This window comes from Atractosteus spatula, chromosome 3 (genome assembly GCF_055471065.1).
Source record: "Atractosteus spatula isolate fAtrSpa1 chromosome 3, fAtrSpa1.hap1, whole genome shotgun sequence".
NCBI classification, from domain to species: Eukaryota; Metazoa; Chordata; class Actinopteri; order Semionotiformes; family Lepisosteidae; genus Atractosteus; species Atractosteus spatula.
In genome coordinates this window covers 54,642,901-54,651,117 of record NC_142708.1, presented here as the reverse complement: position 1 = coordinate 54,651,117, position 8,217 = coordinate 54,642,901, and positions in this window count along the sequence as shown.

Here is an 8,217-nt window from a genome sequence, read left to right as displayed (position 1 = left end):
AATCTTCAGAGAGGTCTGATTAAAACTTATAAATATTGTTTCACATCCTCCAGATCAGCAGAGACCAGCACCTGTGGACACGTCAGGAAATTGAGTGGAAACAGATTCAGGACAGAAGCCAGGAGCTGCTTTTAAAAACACAGAGTTGGTTGTATGCAATGTGACACTGAACTAAAGCTGCTGATTCACAGCAGTCCTTTGTGAATTTGCAGTTTGGATCAGTAGGCAACTGGCAACTTGATTAGAATTGATGAGCCTAGAGGCCTTTATTCTCTTGCAAAACCCAAGTTATTAAAAAAAGAGTTTTTTTTTTCTGAGTATCCTTGTTTTAGAAATGACAGAAAAGTGCTGAAGTATAACAGCAGCCAAGTGCCAAAGGTATGGGTCTGCACAAAAAAAGAATTAAAGATTTATAAGTGAAGATCAACAACCAATAAAGCTCATTCTTAGAGGTAAAATCCTGCTAGAGTTTTAAACTGCTGTATAATTTTAATTCTAAACATTTTCAAAAGAATTCTATTCCATAAAAAGCCTTTGCAGGGTAAAATTAGTTCAAATCATCTTGCAATAGTGATGATCATACTGACAGCACATTTAACAGGAATTTTGAAATTTTAGGGGATTATAACATTTTTGGTGCCTCATTCCTGTAAGTATCTAAGGCCTTTCTCCAGTTACATTTACATTTTTATTGCAAGTATAAACCTCTCAGCTACCATTACAACAAGTACTTATCTTGGTAATGTAATATGGTACTTACAAATCTTGGATCAATAAGCTACTATCAATCAAATGAACAAGGTGAACTGCATAGTCTCCTTATTTTGTAACTTCCTAATGTTGTCATGTTTTAGAACCACCTCTTTAGATCATATATGTTTAGATATTTATCTGGCTGATATTTTTATTCAAAGAGGCTTACATTCACACATTTATACAGTGATTCAGATGAGGTACCTTCCCTAAGGATACAATAGCATTGTTTTACCTGGGACTTTAGCAGCCTAACAAGTCCAGAATCGTTAACCAGTGCTCTACAGCAGATGCCTGAGCAGAGACAAAGCATGCATTTACTATGCAAAGGAACAAGTAATAGGTTTATTCCATGCTGAAAAAAAGAAGAAAGAGAACACAACGTTTCGGCCGTGGAGCCTTCTTCAGGTGTGGGGACACACACCTGAAGAAGGCTCCACGGCCGAAATGTTGTGTTCTCTTTCTTCTTTTTTTCAGCATGGAATAAACCTATTACTTGTTCCTTTGCAGCCTACGCATGCTGACGCAGCTACCCACCTGAACTACTAATGCATTTACTATGTTGGTTTACAACATAAGACAAATAAAATACACAATAAATTACACTGAGCAAACCTTAGTTAATTGCCTTAACTTGTTCATGATAATTTAAATTTATCATGAATTTCTATTATTACATTATATTTTTGTTTTATTTAGATGGGTCTTTGAAATTTGATATTTTGGCAATTTTGGCAACAACAAATTTCAAGTCTTTTTCAATGTAGAAAGTAATTTCAGGGGTTTAGAGTACTTTCCTATAGCAATTATTTTTTAAACAGATGTAAACTGCCAAGCACTCTTCAAATGTTTAAAAATTCAGGTGGGTAGCTGCTTCAGCATGCGTAGGCTGCAAAGGAACACGTAATAGGTTTATTCCATGCTGAAAAAAAGAAGAAAGAAAACACAACGTTTCGGCCATGGAGCCTTCTTCAGGGAGAACAAAGGCTGGGAGAGAGGAGGAGTGAGAGGCGGGAGCAGGGGACAGAAAGAGAGGCCAATCAAGAGGTGTGAAGTCAGAATAGGTGTAGAGAGGTGTGAAATGAAACTTCTAATGAATGGAGAAATGTTAGAAGAAAAGTAGTCTGTCGTTTAGAGAAGGGGGAAGGTGTGATCCCAGCTGCAGGATAAGTTTGGTTTCGGTAGTCTTTCTGACGTATGAGTTCGGAAAACCGTCTTTGAGAACACAGATGGAGAGATTAGAGTGGTCATGGCCATCAGAGGTGAAATGAGAAACAAAGGGCTTGGAGAGATCTTTAATCTTCACAGCCCTGACATGTTCTCTGAAGCGGTCTCCGAGTCTCCTTCCTGTTTCTCCAATGTAGATGGCTTGGCATTTACTGCAAGAGATACAGTAATTAGGGTTGCTGGAGGTACAAGATGCCATTGTCCTGAGGGGCCTTGAATGAGTGTGGTGTTAGATGTGTACTTACAGGTGTTCTTGCATGTTTAATAATGTTTTGATGTCAAAGCTCTGATCTGGCAGATGATTATCAAAGGACAGATCAACGGGATATCTTCCTAATCATGGAGATTGAGTCCATTGCTAGAAATTGAATTCTAGTCCACTAACATGAAACCCTCACAGAAAGTCATACAGTATGTCATACAGTACTGTACATTGTGAAGGAATCTCGCTGCAAAGTCCATTTCTCAATAAATATCCTCACTATCAGAAGATCAGTGTATCCACCCCTAGGGAAGACTCCCATCTGGGCAAAATGATTTCTTTGACGACTGCTTCGAGACAAATATTGCAAAATAGTCCTTTCATATCATTTAGAAAATGTTCGGTCAAATCAATGATCAAGACAAAACCTTTTTCTTAAATATAAACTTTATTTTAGCATATGGATTTATTATAGGTCTGATGTAAATGAAATCACTGAAGTGAGGATTTGGAGTTTTTGTTTTGGTTTTCATTGCATATGGCCATTGCTGTATATTTCAGAATCTCCACTCCCATGGGTGAGCTGTCTGTGCAGCTATTCATCTGTCAGTGCACACTTTGGCTCTGTCTCTAAGAATTAGTGGTGCATTTAGGTTGAGCAATAAAGAGAAAAGGCACTAAATTCCTGGCACCTCTGTAACAGGAGCTGATCCTTTTCTGATGTAGAATGTTGATTGCTTGCAGAAACCGGACAGTGAATCCCAAGATATCGTGTCTTGTATCCTTAAAATGCATAGATTACAAAGTGGCTATTGGAATACTATTATTGGTGGTGGACTAAATACGTATGTGTGAATTGCAGCTGGTAACAAATAATACATTTGCAATTGCAAGCATGTAATTTCTATTCATTTCAGGTAATCTCTCCTTGTGGTGGTACTAGGAACTAGAAGGAACAATGGAATAAACAGTGTGCTACCATTTCGTAGACAATTCACATCTACAAATAGTTTAAACCTGCTCCAGTTTTCTTCACTATGGCAACTGTATTCTATGTTAAAACTTTTCTTGTTTAACAGTACATGTATCTATATTTGGCTGGATTATACAAATGTCGGAAGCAATATACTGTACCACATACTGACTGTAGGAAAAAGCAAGTAAGAAAAACAACTAAAGATGAATTCTCAGGAAAAACAGCAGATAAAATAATCCTAAGCATTGTGACGGGGCGAAGCTCAACTAATATATTATGAGCCACTAATTAAGAGATTCTGTTGTATGATTCTAACACTGACTGCCTGAAGGCTCTTCAGAAATAAATACTGAGATTGTAAAGAAACCAGAATATACTATACATACAGTATTATTGTTCTTTTTCAGAGGTATTTCAAACCGTGAGCACTATACCTGTATGTCAAAATAATGATTATGGTATCTTTCTTTAATATTCAAGGTACTGTATGAACTTTCTTCTGAATTGTTATGTTACAAGAACAAACTGCTCTATTTTAGGATTCTTGTGAGGCAAATCAAATTCCCTAAGATTTACCCAGTGCACACACCCACATACACACAAAGTAGAGAAGAAAAGTCAGCATATATTAAATCTACACCTCAGTCCAAGATACAAAATCTGCAATTCAAACATTCTTTAAGAAAAGGGAAGTAAAATTAATAACCTGGTGAAAGCACTATGTAAAATTATTCATTTATTGGATGTCATACTATTTAAGTCAATCAGATATAATTCATGGACTCTCGGAGACTAATCTTTGCCCATTTCATGGAGTAAAGAGGACAGTGCTCAATCCCCACTGTATCATACTCTGACAGGGGGGAGAACCACCTACAGTACATTCTTCAGTATTGTGTACGTTTACTGATGCATTATGGTAAAGTAGCTAGCTTCAATACAATCCAATTGCTTCTTGACACTGCATCCAAAGTTAGAGACAATATTTCTTCAAGAACTGATAAAATGAAATGTTTTTTTCCCAGGCAGGTCTTAATGGAAGGTTTGCCAATGTTATATCTCACTTTTGGGCCAAGCGAATACACAAGGCATTATTCAGAAAACAGCACAAGAAGATTGCAAAATATTTTACACACTTAATGCACATTCCCTTTCACTGCACCAAATTGACATCACAAAAAAACAAATCTGTATTAAACATGTAATACTATTAAAGACTATTTTTCATATTGCAGTGAATCTGTACTGGTTCATTTTAGAGCTTGCTCACCCCATTCTAACCCACTCAAACTATACTGTATTGTGTCAGAATTCTTAAAGAGGAAAAAGGAATATGTCAACATTAACTAAAGAAAGAAGATTTAGTACACTATTAGCATAAGACTGGAAAACTTACAGCACTGTGGCGCGTCATCTTAATATGGTGCTGCAGTTGCAGAAACCTGCCACTAGAGACCAGCAAAAGACCTCTTTAATTGTAAATAGACTCCCTGGGTGTCAGTTTGCTAATTATTAGATTGTTTGCTGATGGGAAGTGAAATGTCCATTCTTACATGGAAGGGAACTAGAATTTCTGATCTAATAACCTAATATTATGAATGGGGACAATGTGTTGTTGCAGTCCTTCAGCTGAGACATCAAACAAAAGCAAGGTCCTGAGTACTTGGTCGTTAAAGATCTCGTGGTGCTATAAGAGCATAGTGGTTTTCTCTGGTGTCCTGTCTAAATTCCACTGGCCTTCTTGAAGTTCCCCCTTCATCTAGCTGGATAATCAACTTCTCGCTTTTCTGTCTGATCTGCAGTGCAGTGTGGCTGTCATGTAAACTTTGACTTGCAGAATAGCTTCTGGAACAAAGTTTTACATAAGTTGAGAACTACTGTACCTGTGTATATGTAAAGAACTATTAACATTGGGGAGCAAGTGTTTCCTAGGGTCTGCAGTTCAGGAGGATTTGTGTGCCTATTTAAATGACCACCTGCAGAACCTTAGTGCTACTAAAAACACAAGAACATACTGTAAGATGGGTTGTAAACAAAAGTGGGTCATGTGAGTCATTGAGTCCATTTAGTTGTTAGCATCTAATTGATCCAAGGATATCATCCAGGGGTGTCTTGAATAAATTTAGGGGATTGTTTTTGACAACATGGGTGGTTAGATTGATTCATACTCTTACAACCCTTTGTGTAGAGAAGTGCCCTCTTTTCCAAGTTTGCAACTCAGGTCCACATTATTGCTGAAATAAAAAATAACGCTTGGTTATCTTTAATTTACCAAACAGACATTGATTTATCTAAGTAACCAAAGATGAGATCCAGCAAATTCTTTAGCCCTTGAGAACAGAGTTTGTCCCCCATTACTGCAGAAGAAGACATGTAGGAACAAATCTTTTTTGTTTCGAATTTGGTTAAATATGGCAAATTGTCTGCTTGTAACCCACAACCCACCCCTACGTGTACATTCCAGAAAGCAATGATCTTGACTTCAGACACCAGCTCTCAGGCAATGCTCTCATCACAACACAAACATTTTGATTGAATTTCACTAGATCTCCAAAGCAAAGATGATCTGAAAGTGCTACTTTTAGCTCATCAAAACATGCTTCAGAAAGTTTCATTGATCCGGTCTCTCACTGTATCCCTTGAGGGCTTTATAATATATATTTTTTTCTCCTTCAGATAAAAAAAAAAACTTTTGAGAGAGATGGCTGTCTTTGGGTCTTGGATCTCAGGATCCAAGTAATCCTTATTCAGTAACCTTATTCAGCTTTGCATACTAGGGTGCCATAAACAGATTTTCTCATTCCAGTGTTTTTAGAAAAGACATCACTTGTACAGTTTTTGCACGGAAGGTTGATCAAGGCTACAGATACTGTATAACGATAGCGATATTTATGTGCCACATTAACAATACTACATGTGAAAAGAGAAGAAAGAAAACACAATGTTTCAGCCGTGGAGCCTTATTACTTGTTTCTTTGCATACTACTGTACATGTGATGCAGTCAAAAAATAAAATCTGACAAGAAAGGTAGCACTAAACTAAAATGTTGGCTAATATTTCTGGCTGCACCTCATCTCTAATATTATTAGTAAAGCACTGTCATGCATTGCCTTTGCCGTTAAATATTTAAGGAAATCTTGTTTTAGAAACTTCCTTAATCTTTTATTGAAAGCCCTATCCTAATGAAATAAATGGATCTTTTGTCTGATGTTTAACCTTCAATGAGTGCTGCATTATCTATAATTTGATTCAATGAGGTGAGATAGTTCCAAAAAAAGGGGGTCAGTTCGATAATGCTGAATACATATATATCTCAGGATATTAGCCTTTTGTACCAAACTCCGTTTTTCAATTTACCTAGTCCTATGCATACTCAGGAAAAGATATTAAACCTTCACTCATCAGAATTGCTTGGTATTCAATAAATAATAAAAGCCTTTATGTGTAAATGAAGGACTGATGAACCCATTAACATAATGTGTATTAAAAATGCAAAAATGAGAATAAATGAACTACGCTATTTCAAAACCATTTCAAGGACATTAAAATGTTTTAGCCAGCAAATACTTTCACATTCATAATTTTTCCCCCACAATTTCCTCTACAAACAACAATGGCTAAAAAATAAATAAATAATGAAAATCTGCCACAAAGTTTATTTCTATATCAGTATAATTTGGTGAGCAAGCAAGACACAAATCTCAAAATTGACTAATGCAAAGACATAAAAAACCAAATGCCAGGAAACAAAGTAACTTGAAAGTATTCAGAATTGCTTGTACTGTATCACTGAAAGAAAACCATAGATAGAAACCAAAATATTTGTATTTACTGTACTTTATGTAGGTCATAATGCTATGTTACACTTTACAAATTATTGTATGTAGTGTACTGTGGTTTTTGTCTTTGAATAAAATGTAAGAATGGGATCTTGACATTAATTGTCCTCTACATTCCATATTTCTTTTACTTTATGCATTCATATGATACTTTTTGATTTGCCTATAAGCTCATCACATCAGTTGTCACATATGCTATAATTTAAAAAAAATCTATTAAGGCAATCAAACTCTCTAAAAAAACTTTTCTAGACATATGCAATACTTTCTATAGAATGTTCAGAGCATAGCTCCTTAACTTGTAATATTCCACTCAATTATAGAATTTTGCTACAACCAACTCTTTCGTTATTACATAGTAATCAGACTAATACAGTTAATACTGAAGTTCTGAAATGGAATAGTGGCATGTTGGTTAGTATTACTGCCCTGAACAGGGGACCAGGAATAAACAGCTTTGATATTTGGTAGTTAATTTACTGTATTTGTTTTTTCCCTAGTTATAAACAAATACATTATTATGTAGCATCTGGAATACCTATTAATACTATTTTGTTTTGGTTTATTTTTCAAGAAATAAAACAATTTCTGTTTTATCATCCATCTGCAGTGGATAGTTGCTGAAGTAAGGTTTTATCAGCGAAGTTATTTACTCACTTGTTCTGCCGAGCAGGCCCTAAACGAAATTCAGCTGATTTATCATTTCTATTTATATGAGCACACAGTTCTAAGTCTACTGGCTTTTCAAGGTCAGTCAGTCTGCACTATACATGGACTTTAATTAGAAACATTTTAAAAAGCCCAGCTATTGACCAGTCAGCAAACTGCTGGATGATGCATTAGACACTTAACTGGGTTTATACAGCCATCCTACTGATGACTGTGACTTCCAGGGTAAAATAAAACACATGAAAAATGATGTATACTGAAGTAAAGTAAAATATTTTAGCTTATTTAGTTTGAATTGGCATGTTATATAATTGTTCACTAATATTTATTTACATGTGCAATGATTTATCCATTAAGCATTTGCAATTCAGCTTGAGAAGGTTAACAATAGGCCTGTTGTTCACTGAAATTCAGCCGTGTCTGAATTTGAGAACATGTAACTGCTTTGTCTGATACTTAACTGTGATATTTTTCCATCCATTTTCAAACTGCCTTATCCAATATGGGGTCCCGGGAGTGCTGAACCTTATCCCCTTAAGCGACAGACTCA